At 44.0% G+C, this 9,225-nt stretch overlaps 1 long non-coding RNA gene across 2 annotated transcripts; it reads right to left on the bottom strand.

The window, feature by feature from the left end:
• Positions 1–218: 218 nt before the first annotated feature.
• LOC121024494 (uncharacterized) lies at positions 219–9,221 on the bottom strand. Of its 2 annotated transcripts, none has more exons than XR_005787720.1 (5): positions 9,114–9,221; positions 7,328–7,417; positions 4,416–4,519; positions 3,127–3,424; positions 219–1,649 (listed from the first exon to the last, which is right to left on the bottom strand). It is a non-coding gene; the product is annotated as an uncharacterized LOC121024494 (long non-coding RNA). The 2 variants fall into 2 exon arrangements; XR_005787721.1 differs by lacking the exon at positions 9,114–9,221 and adding an exon at positions 8,789–8,974.
• Between the last annotated feature and the right edge of the window lie 4 nt (positions 9,222–9,225).

The raw sequence follows: 9,225 nt of genomic DNA, 5'->3' as shown, positions 1-9,225 counted from the left end.
CAACAATTCCCAGGACTTAGTCATGTCTACGCCTTTCCATATCTGCCACCCCCAACTGTAATGTTATAAACTTAGTATTTCATGTAAAGGAAAAGTATTACTTGCAAGAGCAAAACTCTAAAAGTAAAATAGAGTGATAACATCACAATAGTAGAGAATGTTTTAATTAACGATGACTTTCACAAACACAAATTTTTTTTTCATTTTTTTTTTTTTTTAATGTCAGGATACGCTGACCAATGCAGTCAATGGATTGTGACTGCAGTCCTAAATGTCAGCTCTGCCACTCTACTCACGTGTCAGGGCCAACGTATCTATCTTTCTGGGCTTCAATATCCTCATTTGTGAAATTGGAGTAACGGTACTTATGTCATAGGAATTGTATGACAATTATCAGCAAGATAAGCAAAAGACCTGAAACATGGTAGGCCCTCGAAGAGCTTTTATTGGGTCTTCTGTTATAGTAGCTAAGAAACAAAGAAACAAAAAACCAAGTAGGATTCCTTTATGAGGATTTTAAGAATTACAGACATCACAAAGTTCATCCAAAGCAACAAATCCAGGATACTTCCTTTGAGATGTAGGCTGGTAGAAAAAGCTATTTGATCAAAGTTAAAGTGAACTTCAGAAGCTAAGAGTCTAATTGGTGTCCTCTACTAGGAGATACAATATTGTACTTTGGGAAAAAGAACAAAACCAGTAATTTTTTATCTTGCCTTGAAGTAAGTAACCCAAAGGAAGATGGAAAAAAAGAAAAGGAAATGTTGTTTTCTTAACAATATCAAATTTCAGAGAAAGTGCTCGGCTCAGAACCCCTGGTCATAGCTACTCTACCATAGTGCTCACTAAAGGTGCATCTTTCCACACAGGCTGATTTTACTGGGGGTACTCAAAGCTTTTACTCTGAAAGAAGGGATGCAGCTGTTTTCCTTTTCCCAAATTGATGCCAAACATCATTTGCATGTGCCTTGTTATCTTTATCTAAGGAGCCTATGAAATTTGTGGAACAGCTCGGTGACCCTGAGAAACCTGTTTTGCCGCTGGGGGAACTGGTCTCCTGGTGTCCGGGCCTGTGGGTGCTCAGTGTCATTGATAAGGAAGCTATCTTTCCTCCTAGGCAGGTCTGATACCTTTGTGGAAGAGAAGGGCGTCCTGTCAAAAATAGGGTTTTTGTTTGTTTGTTTGTTTGTTTGTTTTAAGAATAGGGTTCTTGCACAAGGAAACCAGCTCTGCAGCCAAGGACCTTCCTCAGGATCCACAATCATCAAAAGTCATGAAAGAGTTATAAATCATAATTACTCTGTTCCTTCAGAAGGACGCAAAACAGTCAACTTTCATCTGCCACAACCAGAACCAGTGTTGAATATAGCAACACTGTGCCAAAGAAGCAGGGGACAGAATCCTGGGAAGAGGGCTTCTGAAATGCTGGCAGACACGATGAAATGGTGGATGAAATGGTGGAGGCGAAACAGCAGAAAATGGAAGGGGAACAAATAGGACTGCTGGGGGCAAGTTAAGCAGGGTCGGCCTCCACTGCAGACTTTCTGGGGTGTTATCATCAATGAGCCCCAAGTTTCCACCTCATGTAGCTACCATTAGCTTTCAGATCCTGGGTAATTTCCACTATGTCCTTGATCTCAATATCTTCCCTGAAAAAGAGAAATAGGAATGAGGATATTTCCTTTGAAGCATTTTTTTGTAGGATCAAATGAAAGATCAATGAAGAGCCTAGTGCAGTGGCCATCATTATGTACACTATTACTTAACATGAACCTCAACATTTATTTCAACTACATCAGTTCATTGCCTTCATTTTGTCTGTTTAATTATATAATTATATTTTATTCCCAAAGACACAGTTTTATTTTGAAACATATTATGTAAATTATGGTACACGTCCTGCACAGATAAAGCCACCCAGTGATGAATGACAAAGATCTGGAAACACCACTCTACATCCTGCTGTGCAGGAAGAACAGTGCTAGCCCTATGAGGGATCCACAAAAAATGAGGCAGACTTCTAGCCAGCAGACATCTCCCAGCTGACTAGCCTAGTTAGCATGGCAGCTGATAGATACATACATGGTGCTGACACCAATGGCACCTACTAGAATAACTGCAGTTTGGAAACAGAATGTTTGCCCTACCAGTGTCACTTTCAAAGGATCAATTAACTAGTTAATTCAACAAATATTCAGCGATGCCTTTCCACTGGTATCAGAAATTGTTCTGGATGGTGGACTGACAAAGAACAATGAAACATGGCCCTTGCCTTCAAGGGTGTCACAATGTAGCAAGGGAGACAGATAGGTCCATTATACCAACAGATAGGGTCCGGATGACTACAATGTGTGCTCAGCAATGTTCTGAGCTGCTTTTGCCCAGTGGGCAAGAGACAAAGATTCCTAAGATCAAGAGGTTCTAGTCAGGCAGGAGCTATGGTGGGGGGAGGAGAGAGAAATAAGCAATCAACATAATAAACAAGTAAATAACACAGTGTTTTGGGTGATAAGTGTAACTAAGAGGCAATCCAGGCCAAGGTAAAGGGGGTCAGGAATATGGGGTGGGGGGGGGAGATGAATGCACTTAGCAATATACAATAGGGGTGGAGGGTGCTTACAGTTCCTTCCTGAGGATTTAGCATTCCACTCTGACACGTGACAGAGGAACACTAGAAAGGGTTTAGGTACTGAATGAGAAGAATGCACAGGGACAATGTCAGTGAAAAGGAGAGACAGAGCAGTCAGGGAACTAGAGGTAGTGACCAAAGAAGCAGGAGAAATAAAGGAGTGCTGCCTCTTGGAGAGAACGGAAGGACTCACCTGGATTTGACATCCATTCATCTTTGTGTTCACACCCTTGGTTGCCCATCTGTGCCGTTACTCACAGAACACAGAAGTAAAAGTCCTGTATTTACCCTGTGATACACTCATGGATCAAAGGGAAAAATATGAGAGGTATTTTTTGCTCAGATCACTTTGTATTTGGGAGATTTTACTGAATTTTCGAGCGCAGACACACTATGAAGCCAATTCTGTATTTGAGGGAAAAACAGAGCATCCAAGATACACAAAGCAGCAAAGACTCTGGGAACACATGGGGAGTGATTTGAAAGACACAACTCACCCAACCTCTGCATGTGGAGATACCTATGTTCACCCATCTTTCACTTTCTATCACCGATAAAGAGTTAACAGGTACAGTAATAACTGGCCTTTGATCCACGTAGCTTCTGGCACACTCTCTCGCTCAAACAATGTATTTTGAATCCCTCCTGGACACCAAGTTCCAGGCACTGTGCTGACTCAGGGGCAACAGGTATGCTTCAGGTTGGCTCCCAGTCTTGAAATTTCTTACAAACACACAGGCCAATCATTACAGAGCTCCTTGATTAGAGTGATGACAGAATTAACGTCAAGGGAGCCTGGAAAGGAAGAAAAAGAGGGACATAATTTAATCCCAGTGTAAAGGAAGGGTGAGCACACATGGTCAGGAATATCTTTCCAGGCAATGTGAGGTTGGTGAAGTAGGTACTTTTGTAATCCCCACTTTACAGACGAGAAATAACATAGTCAGAAATAGTCCCTTGCTAAAGGCTGCATAACTACTTGAAAGAGCCAGATTTAAAATTTTATTTTTTTCAAAGTTTATTTATTTTTGGGACAGAGAGAGACAGAGCATGAACGGGCGAGAGGCAAAGAGAGAGGGAGACACAGGATCGGAAACAGGCTCCAGGCTCTGAGCCATCAGCCCAGAGCCCGACGTGGGGGTCGAACTCACAGACCGTGAGATCGTGACCTGGCTGAAGTCGGACGCTTAACCGACTGCACCACCCAGGCGCCCCAAGAGCCAGATTTAAAATTCTAGGTCATTTGACTTCTAAAACACTGTATGTTTCTCTCATTGACTACTACTAAAATCACTGAAACGATTTACTTTAGTACATCTTTTTTTTTTTTTTTAAGTTTACTTATTTATTTTGAGAAAGACAGAGACAGCGCGAGTAGGGGAGGGGCAGAGATAGAGGGAGAGAGAGATTCTTAAGAAGGCTTCATGCTGCCATCACATGCCATCAGAGCAGGACTCAGACTCAAACTCATGAAACCGTAAGATCATGACCCGAGCCAAAACCAAGCGTCAGACACTTAACCAACTGAATCATGCTCCTCTCCCTTTAACACATCTTGCAATCTTTTCAGGTATATTGTGGTTACTCGCCTGAAAGCTGGTTCCAGCTGTGGGTACTAAAAGGCTCTGGGAATGTCTGTAACATTCTCTATCCCAGGAAACAGCGGGTCTGGAGAGCCCATCTCTCTTAGAATTGTAATCTATCATCTCACTAAGTAAGGTGCTCGACTTTCCACAACGATGCTTCTCGTGTTGCTGTCACTTTCCATCTGCCTGCTCCTTCCTACCTGAGAAAAAAGGCAGAAATATGTATCGGACTGTTGGTCTCAGAACGGATCCCCCCAGTGTTAGAACATTACAGAGAAGCTATGTTCTGGGTGCCTGGGTCTTCCTGGAAGGAAAAAAAAGGAGAGAAGTGTAAGTCTGTACCACAGGAATGGCACGTACTGTGCATCTCAGCAACTCTCAACATACGTGAAATTTGTCACAGTGAAAGGAAGGGGATTACCTCTAGAGTCAGACAGACCAAGGTGTGAACCTTGGCTCCCTCACTTACTGTCTTACTTAAACCCATCTCAGCCTGTTTCTTAATCTGTTGAAGGGGAATTTTGATACTCATTGTTCAGGTTTGTTAGTAGATAAATATTAAGTGTGTAAAAACAATCAGACCATCAATAAATCAAAAGCAATGTCTAGAGTGATGACAAAATAGAATATCTTCTATTCTGTATCACTTAATTCCATTTTCTGTGTGTAGAAGTTATCGAACTTCAAGTTGTCAAGTAACATGTCAAGGTGACACACTTGATTGCTGGGAGTGAGGTAGGCACTCAGGTGTTCTTTTCCCTATATTGTGCGGGAAATGGAAAATACCTTTCTTTGAACCCAGTGACTCTTAGCAAATGAACACCTTACATAAGAAGTCAACTCTGAACATCATCAAAAAATGACACAACAAACCATAGCTCTTGGCAAAAATAATCCTTTTGATAAGACATGGTGATGTTGTGAGAGCATAGGCTGTAGAGACACGAAGACTTGAATTCAAATACAAACTGCACTCTAAGTCTTTCTCTTCTATGAATTGCAAATAGTAACCTCCTCTTTAAGATTTAATGGGCTGTTAGTTAAATAGGATACAGAGATCAACACAGGGCTTGGCATACAGACTGTCCTCGACAACTATCAGGTTTTAATTCACCCCTTTCCAGGGCAAGTTCACTGTCAACCTTTCCAAGCAGAGGTTAAATTTCCACTATGAACCTTATTTTCCCTCTCTTTTGTTTTTGGTTGTATTTTGATGGGTGGCAGTTACTGGTTGTACCAGCCAGTTTCTGATGCACAACCAACCATCCAAAATCTAGTGACTGTAAACAACCAATTCTTTTGGTCACAATTCCGCAGCTCGACAATTTCAGCTGGGCTTAGCTGAGTGGACCTTTTGCTGTTCTCAGAAGGTGTGTTTATGCATCTGTGGTCAGTGCCCTGTCTGCTAGAAGGCTCTGCTGGGGGCTAGATGGTCTATGACGGCTTCACCCACCCACATTTCTGGCAACTGGTTCACTGTCAGCTATGGTGAAGGGGATGCATGGGCCCTGGGTCTCTCATCACCCACCTAACTCATGCTTCTTGTTATCTTGTGTCAAGAGCAGCAAGAGAGGGCAAACTCCGGTGTGCAAGCAGTTTTCAATTCTCTGCTGGCTTCACACTTGCTATTGCTCCATTGGACATAGCAAATTTCCTCGCCAAGGCCAAGGCCAATGTGGGAGGAGATACAGGCAGGCATTCACATATTACAGTTGTTACTGTAACAGTCTACTGTTAAAATAGTTTGTGAAATGACCATGTTTATCATCAGAAAAATAGTTAATTATGGGTACACCAGATACTAGAATGCAGTCTCTTGAAAAGGATTTTTATTCTTCTATAGAAAAAAATCAAAGCTATCTTGCCCTATTCTCTAACAGGTGAAAAATAAAATCATTGTATGAAATTCTAAAAAAACACACACATTTGAAAACATTGTGGAATTGTACTAAATCTGTAAGCTGTGGATCTCTTTATCCAGAAGTGTGCTATGACTTTGCCAGTAGGAACCCAGCCTGTACCTCTCTCCATACTATAAAGTTGCTCTACTCTCCCTTCCAAAAAAATATGCCTCCAACAGAAGCCTACTGCATAGGCACACTCTGATGTGCAAGTTATGGACTAGACTAGAAGGCAGCACCTCTGCTGAGACAAGGACAAGGAGGTAGGTACTGGTAATAGTGAAGGAACTTGTGATGTGGCTGGGGCCGAGTTGGGCCAACCCTTCCCGCAGACACCAGCCCAATCTCCCAGCTTTGCTAGAGTTCCTCTTGATTCATTCAAATCATCTTTCAAAGCTGAGTCCAAGTTCTATCATTTCCTACTGCAATGTCTTTACCTACACTGTTCAGGATCCCTTGGTATTTTATGTATTGTGTGGTGGCTGATAACTGCTACTATGAATGCCATCATTTCCCCATTATATTTTCTATATGATTATTGCTGGCATACATGAAAGCTTTGGTATTTTCAATGTTAGTATTTCATTCTACCACTTAAAGGAATTCACTTTTATATCATTTCTTAGGCTTTTCCCAAGAATATATTCCCATCGCTTGGAAATAATGAAAATGTTGTCTTCTTTACTAAAACAATACTTTTTTTTTCTCTTTACAATCTAATTGCACTGGAACGACCATCTAACGTGAGCTTTAATAATATTGGTGATAATAGGTATATTTGCCTAAATCCTGATTGTGATGGAATTTTTTTCTAGTTGTTCAACATCACTGGTGTACTTGTGTATTAGACACACTGAGGACTACAACCTTCTAATATCTATTTTCCCAGTTTGTTTTTAATTACGGGGTGTCACATTCCTTCAAATGTTCTTTCATCATCCATTTATCCTTAAAATATGGTCAGTAGTAGTAGTATCTCTATTGGTTGAAGTCATTCTCTTTATGTCTCCATTCTATCATTTTCTTCCTATGCAACCCACACATTTGTGTCATATTATGCTCTAGATATCACAGATGTCTGTTGCCACTGGGAACAGGATCATTTGTATGAGCTATTCTGGGTATAAATGGAGTAGAGCAGACCCTGGAAAGCTGATCTAACTTGTTATTTAAAACTGGGGCTGTATGTTTCCTCAGTACTTTGCACTTACATTTCAGATTCAGTTTCCCTTTGATGCAGGGATTCTTTCACTGGAAAAGTGAGTTTTCAAGATCCTGCTTGCTTGATGCCAGCAGAGCGTCTGTGGGTAAGAGAGAGGCAGAGATGCCTAAGTTGCAGTATGGCAAAAGTTGGGGGACATCAGAGGCCTTCTCCATAAGGCTACTGTTAGAGCAGGGAAACAGTAAGAAAAAATGAAAAAGTGGGGGAAGCCTTTGGGGTTGTTACATATTGGGCTGTGAGGGGCCACTTCCTGGCCAAGAGGACAGCTTGAGCACACAAAGAGGTGACAGAGCACCAAGTGGCCTTGTTGGAGGCCCACCCCAGAAGGCTTGTAAACATCGCACTGTAAAATGAGAAGGGATTTCCATAGGCATGTTTTCCAAAACCCCAAGCGGTACTTCTCAATGAGAAAGAGAGAGGAGGGTGGAGTCGGTGAAGGGTGGAGACTGTTGGCATTTAATAAAAGGCTAATTGGAGTGGTTCTGCAGCTGTTGGGTGAATAGGACTCCAAGTGCAAAGGGCTGAAACAAGTAGGCGAGAAGTTTACTGATAGGAAACTGAGGAAAGATGTCAGTAGGGGTTCAAGAAAAGTGTTAAGTGATGGGCTGTGCCAACATGCCAGGCAAGGTGAAGAACCTGCCACCCTGAATAAAGGAAACCTCATTTTGGAAGGTGGGGGGGGGGGGTGCGGCGGGGGGGGGGGGGAGCAGGGCAGAGGGAGAGAGAGAGAATCGTAAGCAGTCTCTACACTCAGCGCAGAGCAAGACTGTGGCTCGGTCTCACCGTCTTGAGATCAAGACCTGAGTGGGAATCCACAGCTGGAGGCTTAACTGACCTTGCCAACCAAGCGCCTCAAGGAAACCTTATTAAAATGGGAGTCCATAGGCCAGCAGGGGGAGCTTTCACACCCTACAACTGCAATCAATTGTGGACCCCAACAAGGACAAACAGTGCCTTGCATTCCCAGCAGGAAGAAGTTTACTTTCCTACTCCAGCAGGAGGAAGGAGGAATTTCTCCTGCCCCAGCAACAAGCTCAGCCAATAGGAAAATACCACAACTCTGCCACTTGAGAAACTGTCATCACTCTGAACTGTCGTTTTCCTGCAATGGACTTTTCCTTCGCAGGACTCCCTCCCAACTTCCTCTTTTTCCTACAAAGCAAGGTTCCCCTGCTCGGATCTCCAGACTTGTCCAAGGTGTGCCACGCTTTGCGTGTCCCGAATCACAATTCCTCTGCTACTCCCAAATAACCCCATTTTGCTGATAAACGAACTGGCTGTTTGACCTTTCAGGTGGACAAACCCGTTGAAGAAATAAAACGGCATGCTATGACTCAGCAAAGATTAGGTACTGTTTTGCCAGGAATACTGAGGATCATTTAGACAACCCTGGGCCCTCCTAAAACGTAAGGAGGTACCATTTGTTATGGACGGTGATGATGCCCTTTACCTTATCGCGGGTAAAATAAGTGCACGTGTTTCATGCAACCTGCTGGGCAGGGTGAGGAGAAACGTCTGGCCGCGCCACGGCCAAGTTCGACTCAAAAGGCGCACGTGGAAACGATCCCGGCCCAAATCACAGTGCAGCGATTGGCGAACCGAAGTCCCGCTGGCAGGAGATTCCCAGCCCGCGAGGTGCGGGGCGCCTGCGCAGTGGGCCCCCGGCGCCGCCGCGCGCGCTGCGGGAGCCACGAGACCCCCGCCCCCGCCCCTCGCCCTCCAACGTGAACGCGCACGTGAATGGGGACACGGACGCGCACGCGAATGCGCCTCACCTCGCTCAACCCCTGCCCGGCGGCTGAGGAGGGAGGGGGGCGCGCGCGGGAGTCGCGGGTGGGCTCTGTGCGGAGTGGCGGACCCGCTGGCGGCGGCGCGGGGCCGGGGTCG

The sequence above is a fragment of the Herpailurus yagouaroundi genome, unplaced genomic scaffold (assembly GCF_014898765.1).
Source record: "Herpailurus yagouaroundi ecotype Mexico unplaced genomic scaffold, PumYag 65304, whole genome shotgun sequence".
NCBI classification, from domain to species: Eukaryota; Metazoa; Chordata; class Mammalia; order Carnivora; family Felidae; genus Herpailurus; species Herpailurus yagouaroundi.
The sequence above is the reverse complement of the archived record's forward strand: the minus strand, read 5'-3'. Positions and strand labels throughout refer to the sequence as shown.